The sequence below is a fragment of the Cryptomeria japonica genome, chromosome 3 (genome assembly GCF_030272615.1).
Source record: "Cryptomeria japonica chromosome 3, Sugi_1.0, whole genome shotgun sequence".
Lineage (NCBI taxonomy): Eukaryota > Viridiplantae > Streptophyta > Pinopsida > Cupressales > Cupressaceae > Cryptomeria > Cryptomeria japonica.
The window spans coordinates 796,830,756-796,845,023 of NC_081407.1; positions in this window are offsets into that span (position 1 = coordinate 796,830,756).

Below are 14,268 nucleotides of genomic sequence, written 5' to 3' on the forward strand. Positions count from 1 at the left end.
TTTTAGGGTATTAACTTGATAATAATTATATATTATATTATATTTATATCTAATAATTTCTATTACAATATATAATTATAAAAATAGGTACAACTTTTCTTTAAATGAAAGAAATCACATTATATTAAATATAAGCTATAATAATAATATAATTTATATTAGAGGAAGGGTACTGGTAGCCATTATAGCTAGCTTTGCATACCTAAAGCTTCTAAACAATACAATGAATTTTGATTATTTTTCTTTTTTGTCTTCTTTGTATGCAACTTAAGTGCTTATAGTTATTGTTTTGACTTATTGGGTTGTTATGATGAACATGTTGAGGTTCGTTATTCTTTATTGCCCCATTAGCTGTTAGTTAGACCCCATCACCTATAGAAAAATATTGTTTGTTTTCACAAGATGCTTAATAAAAACCTTAATATCCTTACATCAAAAAAAAAATATATTTCAATCAACCAAGAAAAAAATAATACATGTGTAGGCACATAAATCTGTCCACTTAATTAAATGAATACTTAGTATTTATTTGATTATTTAACCATCAATTAATAATTAATTAAATTAATATTTAATTAATTCATCTTAACCCTCTTCTCCTATTAATTAAATAAATTATTCAATTTATTTGATTTAATTCACTTAACCAAATTCAGACCATTAATTAAATAAATAAATCATATTTGTTTAATTAAATCTTCTCTCACATTTAAATAAATTAATATTTATTTAAATCCCCCAAAATCCCACCTCTCACATTTAAATAAATTAACATTTATTTAAATCACCTTTATCCTCTACCCACTTGTATTTTCCTACAAATGCAAGTTGCACAATTATTTTAAATAAATCATTTATTTAAATCACCTTTATCCTCCACCCACTTGTATTTTCCTACAAAAGCAAGTTGCACAATTATTTTAAATAAATAATTTATTTAAATCACCTTTATCCTTCACCCACTTGTATTTTCCTACAAAAGCAAGTTGCACAACTATTTTAAATAAATTATTTATTTAAAATCCTATTTATCCTCACCCACTTGAAACCTTTAATGGTTTCCCTTAAAGTATTCAAACTTGATGGCTTTAAAGTCTTCAAACTTGATGGCTTCCTTCTATAGTCTTCTTAAGACTTTAATGGTTTTCCTTAAAGTCTTCAAGCCTTTAATGGTTCCCCTCAAAGTCTTCAAGCATTTTAATGCTTTATCTTCCTTTTTCTCATTTAAATAAATTAATATTTATTTGAATATTTATCCAAATACAACTTGCACACATTTATTGAAATAAATGAATTTTTATTTTAATAAAATCCTATTTTCCCTCACCCACCAAATCCACTTGCAAAATCTAATCCCCTTCTAGATTCTTCTAACCCCTTCCTAATTAACTTAATCCATCCCCTAATTATTGTCACATTCCTAAGCAAAATGGAGTCACTTCTCAAAGCCTAAAAGTCTTTGATAACCATTAAAGGCTTTCAACCTTCAACCACTAAATGTCTCAAAGTCTTGGATAACCTTTGAAAGCTTCCAACCTTCAACCACTAAATGGCTCAAAGTCTTTGATAACCATTGAAGGCTTTCAACCTTCAACCACTTAATCCCCAAAGTCTCCAATAACCATTAATGGTTACCTCAAACCCTCCCACATGGTTAAAACATTTGTTTTGACTCAACCTCTACCCAACCCAAGGGTCTCATCAAGCCTTTAATGCTTTGACCATGATTATCTCTTAATCATTTGCACAAAGGTTTATCCTTGCATTAACTCCTAATCCAGTGGGTAATCCTAATTTAGGCTTGACCCTTACCTTCTAGATAACCATGAGGTCTCCTCAGGCATTTAATGCCTCCAACCTCTTCTCTCAACCCAATCTTATGTTGACACTTGTCACCATTTCATTGGTGCAAATTGTGCACATGGATCCCCAACTTTCAAGCTTGACCCTTGATTAAACCTTTCAATCCTGGCCATCCATTGCTCCATTTTTCCTATAAATAGAGCCCATTCCTTCATAATCCAGATCCTGAAAACTTGTATGCATTTAGGCTATAGACATTTTTAGAGAGCATTTAGCATAGCATAACTAAAATCTTGTCTTTTTGGTAAAATCAATCATTTTAGCATCAATAGCATAGTATTTAGCTTTTCATTTCATATTTGAAGCTTAATATTAAATCTCAATCCTCCATAAGCATCCATAGTGCAAAAAGCTGCTGAGAGCTACACTCATTTGGGACTTGGAGAGGAGAGGAACAAGGGAGGAGCAACTATGAGCATCTTGATTAGCTATTTTATTCTATGTTTATATGCTTTCTATTTCATGCTTAATATCTCTCTTGATATGCCTGTTTAGGATAATCTTTTGTTGCTAACACTAATGTTTGTTTCTTGTGCTCTTGTGTGTGTTGCCATCAAACAGATTTTCTAATCCTTTTTGCAGAGCATCAACATGTATTGTATTTTATAGAATCTAATTTCATTTTCAAAATAATATGTTATATTTTATAGAATATAAATTTATTTTTAAAGTAATAATATAATTATTTATTATATTCTATATTTTTTTGAAAGCATCAATATCAATATAAATATAAATATAGTATAATATAATTAATGTAAAATATTTGTTAAACAATATATTATATTATATATAATGTAATTATATTTAATATTTTTTTTTTTTGATCGATAAAAGGCCGAAGCCAAAATTTATTTCTTTTATAAAAATATTACATCTCCATTCAGTGTGGGCATCGGTAGGAAAGAATGGAGATAAGAAGACCTCCGGTCTAGCCCAGATCCCTTATGGGATCAGATATTATAAACAACTGTAAATTTTTACAAATCCTCATCTGAGGATGGAGGTTGTCTTATTTAGACATTTTAGTTTCTTTCTGTACATAAAATCTTACAACACTTTTCCGGTTGGATCCATCTTCACAAATTTGGCGAATCCACTAATACTTCGAGCTATAACTTTTGTCCTGTATCCCGAATCTGCAAAACCTTATTGCAACTTACTTTGCCAGACTGTTAGAAGCATAGTAAACATAATAATTTGCAACAATCATTCAATGAATAATAGTATCTTTTCTTTTTATGTAAGAGGATTATAGTCTGGATATCCCTTAGCTTGAAACCATCTTAACCTTTTGGGTTTCAATTTAAGAGATTATCCATGCTACAATTCTACCTACACTAATGAAAAGGATCAATTTCTATCAGTTCCTTAATTACTTTTAACTATGCAGACATCTGATTCTCCAAAACATAAATATATTCATATGCATATGTATGTATATTTATATGCCAATATGCGAAATAATCTATCATTGAGTCTGCCAGGATCATGAGTATATACAGATGCACACAGAAATATATATGCCTGGAGAAAGGAGTGAAACAACAAAAGAGCAAAGGGACTGTCCAGAGTCTTATCATAAATAGAACCTTCTAAATATCTGTATCCATGACTAAGCCTGGACTTTCCTCTACTTCCCTCCTGAAAACCTCTACAAAAAAACATGCCACCCATTCCTCAGTAGTTTGTAAGAACCCGAATGAACCCCACACGGTAGAGAAAGGGTATCTCAAAATCCAAGATAAGTCAAATGCTATGATATTTTGTAAAATCCTCTTCTGTCATACAACCAACGAGACAGAAACCAGAGATATCTGTCCCAATTTTAACACAGGGCTTATATCCTATGTTAAAATTATTACCAACACTAACCGATACATAGAATCTTGAATACCAAATATCTAAAAAAACCAGTAACATTAGCATGAAGACACATAGCCTGGCAGTCCCTTATTGTCATTAGAAGACATGATATATTCCTTATTGAAGTCTATACCCTCGCTGCCCAGGACAATCTTAACTCAGACTACTTGCACTGGAGGGGAAACCTGCATGTGCCAGAGCAGAAATACCAGACTTCTATCAATCTCCTCTCTACACGCCTGAAACGCCCCTTTCACCCACACACAGAATTGGGTGTCTAGGGACAGGTGAGGAGAGATATAAACAAGCATATATGAAGGTTCAGATATGGATGTATATGAATATATATTTATATATATATATATATATATATATATACATATATATATACATACTCAAATACATATAGTTCCTGTATATATGTGTGTGTAATTGTGTATGTTTCTATTTACACCCACCCACACACACACACACACACATATATATATATGAGTATATATATATGATTGTATATATATATATACATATATCTATATATATGAATATATATATATATATATGTATATATTTATATATATATGAATACATCATATAACATGAATCAATCCGATGATAAATACATATGGGATTATCTATAAATATATACATAAATATATATGTGAGTATATATATATATATATATATATATATATATATATATCTGAATCTTAGTATACCAAAATGCTGATATAAGGAAACGGTGACCGCACTTCCTAGAACTTATAAATGAGGGACTTGGAGAGGACTTGGAGAGGAGTGATATGAAGGGGTGACACGGCCATCACCTAAAATTAATCCGAGGGTATACCCTTCCTAAAGACATACGAATTACCATCTGCCCCTAAATTAGCTAACTTGTCTGCTATAGAATTCCCTTCCCTATAAATATGTTTAACCGAAGTTTCCTCAAAGTATTTGATCAAATCCAGAATTCTTTTTAATTCCGCTTTCAATTTCCAGTTTGACACTTCCCTAGTCCTGACTGCATTTATAGTTAACGTCGAATCCCCTTCAATTTCCAAATATTTAATCTTGAGTGATTTAGCTATAATCAATCCCTCCCGCAACGCTGAAAACTCAGCCATGTTATGTGAAGCCACACCTATAGGCTTATTAATGCTAGCTATTAGTACTCCGTTATCTTGGTGAATAGCACACCCTATACCTGCTACACCAGGGTTCCCTCGAGAAGCACCATCAAAGTTTAGCTTAGCCCAGCCCTTTCGGGGGGGAGCCCATTTTGTTAGCTTCCTATCTATCTCAGCCTGTTTACCTCCACTCCCAATAAACGGGGGAATTATCAAACCCATCCATTTCGATCGAAGTACCTCAACCCATCTGGTTAAATAAATAGACTTTTCCTGTGTATGTCTTACTCTATTATTGACTTTTTCCACAATTGTTACCTTGATCTTATTTAGAAGGGATTCTACCCTCAATTTTGATTCTTTAAAGATCCGCCTGTTTCTCTCCTTCCATATTTCCCATATGAGGATTGTCGGGGCAATTGTCCACACTAAGTGATATATATCCTTTGTGTGAGGAGGTTGCCAACTAATCAGCCATTCTGAAATGTCCCTAGGTCTCGGAGTCGGCCAACCAAGGCTTGAGCAAAGCCATTCCCAACATCTCTGACTGAAACTACAATTAAGAAGCAGGTGATTCGCATTTTCTTCCTCTGATTCGCATAGAGGGCATCTCGATGGTCCCATGAATCCTAATTTTGAGAACCAATCTGAGGTAAGAATCCTTTTTTGAAAAGCTGCCCATGAGAAGATACCAGCTTTGGGTATACCAACGTTATTCCAGCATAGGCTAATCGGAATATTAGGATTGGTTGCAGCTCGTCTGAGTTTTAAAAGTGAGTATCCTTCTTTGGCTTTATAAATGCCCGAAGCACTACCCGCCCATATTATCCTGTCTTTCCCACTATGTAATGATAGATGCCTATGCCTCAAATTGTTCCAGAGGATCTCCTTGTCTGCATTTGACAAGTTCATCTCATCAAGGGGTTTCCACTCCCAACCCAAAGCGGGGTCATTGGAGATAAGCTTGATATAATCCTTAACATACCTGCCCCTGATTGATTTGCAATGTTCTATACCTTCTTCGCTTATTCCTATTTTGTCTAGGGCTGAATATCCCCCCCAAGAGTCTTCCCAAAACAGTGCCTCAGATCCTTCCGCAATATCCCATGTTAGATAATCCCTGATCACCTCTCTACATTCTAGCATAAAATTCCAGACTTTGGATCCCTTGGGTAGTATTTCCATCCTCAGTATACTATCAAGGTTGGAATTAGTGAGATATTTAGCTTTGAGGATCCTTACCCATTTAAGATCTGGTTCCGAGTACATTTTCCAGACTAACTTCGCCCCCAGAGCCATGTTTTGTACCCCCAAATCTTTGATGCCAACTCCCCCTATACTGATAGGTTGGCTAATTTTATCCCAAGAAATTAAAGCAAATTTCTTTTTGTCAGAATTCATATTCCAAAAGAACTTCTTCATCTTTTTTACCATTTCTAGTCGAGCTCCTTTAGGTAATTGCTGGCAGGACATTTGATATATCGGAATAGCCGCCATAACAGCTTTTAGTAATGTAATCCTCCCAGCCGAAGAGAGGCATTTGTTCTTCCAAGAATTCAACCTGAGATCCATCTTTTCAAGGATTCCTTTCCATAATGAATTAATATTGTTTCCCTTATCCATCGGAATCCCTAAATATTTACAAGGAAGTTTCCCTTTATCAAACCCTAAGATATTACAAATATCTATCTCTATGTTTTGCGAAGTGTTGAAGAAGAAGATTTTCGATTTATTCTTGTTCACTTCCTGACCAGAAGCTAATGCATAAATGTCAAGAATCCTTTTGAAAGCCATGGCTTCAGTCCTATTCGCACATCCCATCAGCATTGTGTCATCAGCAAACTGCTGGTGGGTTATGGCCTCCATTCCATTCGTAATTTTAATACCTTTAATAATCTGATTCATACGAGCACAAGAAATGATTCTCCCAAGGCCCTCTGCCATTATGATAAATAAGAAAGGGGATAAAGGATCTCCTTGTCTAATCCCTCTAGATATCTGGAAGAAGCCCGCTGGGGAACCATTTATTAGTAATGATACCCTGGGAGATGAGATGCATTCGAATATTAAATTGATCCATTGTTTAGAAAAACCAAAGGATTCTAAACATTTACACAGAAATCTCCAATCGACTTTATCATATGCCTTCTTAATGTCTAATTTGATCATCATAGCAGCTGATCGATTCTGATGTAACGAGTGCATGACTTCTTGAGCAATAATAATGCCATCAAAGATAGATCTACCTGGAACGAATCCGGTCTGTTCCTCTGAAATTATGCAAGGGAGGATGCCTTTCAATCTATTCGCTAAAATTTTAGTAAAAAGTTTGTAAATTGTGTTACATAAGGAAATAGGTCGGAAGTCTTCAAAATTTCTTGATTCCTCCTTCTTTGGAATCAAAGTAATGAAAGTATTGTTGATCTCCCTTAAAATACTTCCAAAGTTTCTAACAGCTTCCAATGCTTCCACTACCTCCTTACCAATAATGTGCCAGCATTTTTGAAAAAAGCAAGCGGGAAAACCATCGGGGTCGGGTGCTTTATCAGGGTTAAGTTGCCCCAATGCTAATTTTACTTCTGATTCTGTAAATTTGTTGCTAAGCGCTTTGTTTTGGTTTTCAGTTATGATCTTAGGAATATTCCTAAGCAAAGTTAAATTGGCGTCTTTAAGGGATGATTCCGAACTGAACAGGGTTTTAAAATGGTTCACCGCTTCTGTAGTTATGTCATTTTGATCTTCCAGTAGTATACCATTATTACTCATGATCTTGTGAATACTATTAGTGTTCCTCCTGTTTTTTGTACTGTTGTGAAAGAACTTAGTATTCCTATCCCCATTTTGAAGCCAATTCTCTCTAGACTTCTGTTTCCAAAATATTTCTTCTTTTGTTAACGTATCCTCATATTTCCCGAGAAGCTCCTTTTCTTTGAGGAAGCTATCCTGATCCATTCCTAGTCTAAACACTTTTTCATTTAGGTCTGCGATTTCTTTTTCTAATGAAATTTTGGTTTCAAAAATGTTACCGAAAACTTCACTATTCCATTTCAGTAACTTGCTTTTGAGATGTTTTAGTTTATTTACAAGACAAAACATCTTTGATCCCTGAAAATTTACCTCAGACCACCACCTGGAGACGAGATCATAGAAATCTGGATTTTGCATCCACATTTTTTCAAACTTAAAGGGGCAACACCTCGGTGTAGCCTCTCCCTCTATGTTGAGGATGACAGGATAATGGTCAGATCCTGAAGATGGGAGTAACGAAGCTGAGAGGTTAACCGCTAGATCGCTCAAGTTCCCTCTAAAAAGGAATCTATCTAATCTCTCAGCGATTTGTGTAAAGCCTAATCTTCTATTGTACCAGGTATACACACCATTACTAGTTTCTATATCTATCAGATTGTTATGAGCAACCCACTCTCTAAAGTCTTTTAAGGACTGCGGTTCCCTTCGAATACCACCCTTTTTTTCTGATAAATTTAGGATAGCATTGAAGTCCCCTCCTAGAATAACAGGGGAAGAGGTATCTAGCCCCATCATAAACGAGATTTCCGACCAAACTCTGCGCTTTCCTGCATCCGGGGTCGGGCCATAAATGTTTATTAGGGTAAATGTGAGATTGTTGTGTTTGCTTATTACCTTTCCCAATAGCCAATTTCTATTTCCTGCTATAGGACAAAATAATATACTACGCGGATTCCAAATGATTCCAATACCACCAGAAGCTCCCCTGGCTTCCACAAATTCACAGCTAAGAAGACCTAATTTCCTTTTAAAAGCCTCAGCTTCTACTTGGGCTAATTTAGTTTCTTGTATGAGAACGATGTCATGTTTCCATTTTATAATGTTGCATCTAATTAGACGCTGTTTGTTAGGGGCATTCATGCCCCTAACATTCCATGAAGAGATTTTCATTGGGTCGTGGGAAGGCCCTTCCCCTTCCCAGCATCAAAGAAGGCTGTTAATTTGCCTTGGTCTTTTGCATTTCCATCCTGCAATCTTAATTCGCTCAAAGATTTTCTACCTCTACTTTTAGCTTCTCTAGCGCAGTCAGGAAAGTTTTTCCCATCATATATGTTTTTTATCCCTAAGGTTTGCTGGGGAACTATCACTCCCTCTCCATCATCCTCTCCCAGCTGGGACTGAGCTACTGTGTAGTCATTGACAGGAAGAGGTATGATATCTCCTACCCTATTCTCATTATTTTCTTCCTCATCCATAGAAGCCAAGAGCTCCTGAATTAGAAACCTCTTCTCAGCTTCCTCTTCCAGAGAAAGATTTTCAATTACATTATTATTGAATACCTCTAGAGCTGCAGCCATTCTAGAAGACATTTCTTCTTGATCTGCCTCATTATCTTGTCCCAAGTTTTCGACTGACTTTGTTTCAGATGGAAATTTCAACGAATCCACCGAATCGGAGATTCTTTTTGACATCTCCACTAAGGCTTCTTCTTTTATAGAATTTGCCTCATCTATTATTTTATCCAGATCACTAATATTACTGGAATTATTGTGTTTATTTTCATCTGTGTTAGCCACTGGAGGGCAATTAGCATGTACAGGGGATGAATTTGATGTGATTTTTTCATACTGATCTGAAAGAGGGTTTTCCTTTTGATCGATACTTTTAACCAGTACTGGGCATGTTTTCAGCCATATATCAGTTTCATTTATAACCCCATCATAGAAGGTGGGATGAATGCTCCATTCCCCCCTGTTTGATACTAGCATGGTGGGTTCTAAGTCCGGGGAATTAATGTCAGATTCTACTAAGATTTTGATGTTCTTGTTTAAAACCTCTCTTTCTAATCCTTCACAGCCCAAAAAAGACCCAAAATGTTCCCCTATGTATTCTAAGATTTTAAAATCCAAATATTCGACTGGTAATGTGCCCAGATTAATCCATCTTGGGCATTTATTTAAATTCTGTGAGTGTGGGTCAAAATTCAGCATCCATTCACATCGAAAAAAACCATAGCCTTTATACAATTTTACCTTACCATGGAGAATGTCATTCCTTGTATTTTGATTATCACATAGAATTGCAAGAAAATTATTTTCCAGGATAGTGATACTTACCTGTCCCGGATATAGGGCCATCCACCAATCAATAATCTTTTTTGAATCTTCTCCAAATCCTGTCCATTTTGCAAAAACCCCACACTTGCTATATAAATTGAATTGGGGTTCCATCAAATTAGCCGGGATATTACATATTCCCCTCTGCCTTATTTTAGGTTTTGGCTCAAAAATTCTAACTTTCCCGAGCGGCACCAGATTAGCCCCAGATGTCGGAGATTGATTTGTGGCTGTGTGTTTGAGCCTATCGAAGTTTAAAGATATATCTCTTTGTTTGCCCATCTTCTTCTTGGATTTTTTTGAGCGAAAGACTTGCCAATTTCCGTCGGAGGGTAGCGACTTGGCTTCGGCATTTTTTGCCCTAATTACATCATTTTTCCCAAAATCGCCCGCTCTGTAAACCGAATCCCGCCTTTCGTTTGAAATTGTAATGTCTCTTGCAGGGTTTTTCTTACATGGCGGACTGAAGACAGAGATACTCCTCGGGCATGTGGCAAACACCTGTTTGCACCCCCCCACCGAAAACCTTGACAAGTTCGCTGTATAATAATTTCGCATTTTCGCCAAATAGCAGAGCAGAACATTATTTAAAAAATCATTGTAATTATATTTAATATTTAATATTATAAATATTAAAAATAAAAATAATCTATAATACATAATTAATTAAGTAATCTTATTTATATATTAATATATATTGAACATTTTAAAGTTTACAAATATCTATAAAGTTTTTAATCAAAGGAAAAATGTGATGGCCGTAAGGGATAACTATGATGGGAGGGTAAAAATTCAGCAGTTACATTATATAAAAAAGAAAAAGAAAATAATTATGATTTGAAAATCTAATGAATGAACAATTTAGGTTTTTTAATCTTTAAAATACGTGTCATTTCCATGCTGGTTAATGAAGACATCCCACGGGTACGGAAAATGGTGGGAGGAAAAGGATGGGTGGTAAAAATGATCGCAATGAAAAAGAAATAAATGATGAGGATAATTAGTTTTCCAATAAATAGATTCTAAAAGCAGTTTTACTTCTTTGTTACTTTTAGAAACATATTTTAAAATTTTGAGAAATACAATATTTGAAAATATCTGTCGAAATTTCACATGCTCCTCAAATCTGTGAATATACCTATTTATGGCCAGTTAATCCTCAAATCTACAGTGAAAAAGTTTGATATTGATAAAAATATATTTAGTTTATTAAGCGGAAAACAACAAGGAGACGTGCTGAAGTGGAAATAATGTGCAGCATCTCTCGACTAGTCCTTGGTAGTTGGTACGATGCAAACAGTCTTTCAGATGGCTAATGAAGCGGAAACTTAGGGATGGTCAAAGTGCAATCCAAGGAAAGTAAAGCCAAATAAAAAATGTCGATGGAAAATCGATGGCTAAGGAGTCTTCAATCGTCTTGCATTGGATGGGGAGGATGGGGAGCATTTTTCAGCTGTTGATGATCAAAAGAAGGTTGACCATTTCATAGTAAGACACACCTTCGGTGTAACAACATTTCAATTGAATATGTATAAAAAAAATATAAAGCATTCAATTGTCTATGAGCGTGTTGTTTCTATTAACTAGTATATCTATATTTAAAAAATATAAGTAAATTATGTCGAGAGATATCTTATAATAGAAGGTAAAAATATTATGGCACTTTTCCACTATCATTTGAATGTAACAGTTTCATATAGTTGGAGACAAGTGGCAAGGGTTCCATTTTATTTGGAGTAATAAAATAACTCCTCCACAAAAACCAAAAGATGCCATATTTCATACATTTACCCGTCATTTGCATGTCAAATTGTTTCAAAATTGAATTTTTGTTTAGGGACATTTTGATGTCATTGTAGATGCCTCTCGGCATAATAAAACTAGAGTTGTCAAGAAGGACATTAAGCTAATAATACTGCACTCTTTCACTCTCATTAGAGATGTAACAGTTTCATATACTTAGAGACAAGTGACCATGATTCTACATGTTAAATTTATTCAAAATCCATTTTTTGTTTACGGATATTTGTATGTCATTGTAGATGCCTCTCGGCATAACTCGGCATAAAAAGCTTAGAGACAAGTGACCATGATTCTACATGTCAAATTTATTCAAAATCCATTTTATGTTTACAGATATTTGTATGTCATCGTAGATGCCTCTCGGCATAACTCGGCATAAAAAGCTACATGTTCTAGGATGGAATTTAATTTGTAATATCATTTTATTATAAGTTTATTATTATTTGTTGTGTTGACTTAGTGTGATGGTTAATTTTGAGTGTTATAATTTTTGTTATAAAGTTTCAATCCTCATAGTGTCCTTGTTGAGTTCTTATGTTGGAGATTATGTTGGAGATGAGATCTACATTTGTGACCTCACTAGTATAACTTCAAGTCAAAAATATTTTACCTTTAAAAGAAATCGTTACTATTATTTATTTCCAAAAGTAATTTAATTTTTTATATTTTATAGTTATTATTTAAGATTAAATTTGTACATGTAAAATTAATTTAATTCATTTTCACATGATATTTTGAAAATTAAAAATTTAAATTTAAATCTTGTCAAATTTTTTATTAGTTTTTATGTGTCAACTTAATATTTGTTTGAGTCGATTTGTCTATATTATGTTGTATTTTTATATAAAGAAAAATTAACAAATATGATTTATCGATAAAATAGTGTAGACACATAAAAAATTTCATTAAAAAAGTGTCCTATTATCAAACCTGAATTTTCTAATCATCATTAGGGTGGATCCATTCTAATATTAATTTCTCATTTTGTATTATACTATTCAGTATATTAACATTTATATCCATTATCCATTATTCACTATATTATAATATATTCGTTCTTCATTATTTTATTAATATATCCATATCATGCATTCATTAAAGAGTAATTGTACGGATCTGTGTCTCACTTTAGGCTAACAATACCTATTCCGGTTGGACTTACTTGGCGGCCACGTAGTGCTCGCGTGGCAACATATTTCCAATCGAAAACGTTCCGGCCGGAACGCTTCCAACGGTAACGTTTTTGTCCTTTCAATGCATTGCACTATACAAACTCAAAAATATTTTGAATCTAGTCTTGATCAGAACCCTTCCGGCCAGATTTGTCTATGTGGAATGCCAAGTGGCAGCCACATCAACAAAAATGATGATTTTCTGAAACTTGTCACTTCTGCAATAAAATTCAATAGGTAAATTAAACTTATTTAAAAAAATAAAAATACCCTTTTGTAGAGATCGAAGTCACGATTCTACTCATATAATTTTTATAATGTTTTGATTATATTTAATATATAAAAAATAAAAAATACTACGACTAGGTATTCTTTTGTTCTATAACAGGTTGGTTTGAAAAACAAAAAAAAATATCGAATCACTTCAAAAAAAACTGAAAAAAATATGGTTTACTAAAAGAGAGTCTTCTCCAAAAGGGTATTTTTAGTTTTTTGATTATCATAAATTGAATAGACAAATTGTGGTGGGAGACAAAAACCGTCAAATTCTGGCATATTCGACTTCCAAATGCTATAACAAAGAAAATATACATCAATTTTTTATTTTTTTTCATGCACTATATATATATATATATATGTCATCTATAATGGATATCAAAATCAAAAAAAAAAAAGTTGATTTACATTTTTTTTGTGGTGGGAACTAAACCCCCTGATTTTCAACATTTTTCAGCAATAAAAAAATGGACTTTAAAGCTAAAAAAAACATATAAATTATTGACAAAAAATTTTCAAAAAATAGTAGACTAAAACTTCAACAAATTTTACACATTTCATCAATTTACATCATCTTCAAATTCAAAATGCAAATGACACTTTTATGGCGACGAAATTGAACGGTTATTGTTGTGTTAACATTTTTCTTTGTAAAAGTGTGACACGGGTTTATGCTTTTACCCTAAATCTATTAAAAGAATATATATTTCATCATTTATCCATCCCATGCATTTAAAATAAATAATAATCATTATTTACCACTTACCATTTTCCAATACCACTCGTCTTCTCTCCTTACCACTCATTCTTCCTATACCACTAATCTCATATTATCCCATATTCATCCCACAGCTTGGATTCACTCAAAGAATTTCTATTTAAACCCAACCCCTCTCTCATTTCAATCAATCTAGCAATCTAGTGTTTAATCCATTTTTTTTGCCTTTTGCTATAATAAGCTCGATGATGATAAAAGCACTTAAAAAGCACAAGAATTCTCATCACATTCGTATCCTCTTTCTCATCATTCTTCATAATCATCACTTTTCTCTTCTCATCCTCCTTATCTATCTTTTT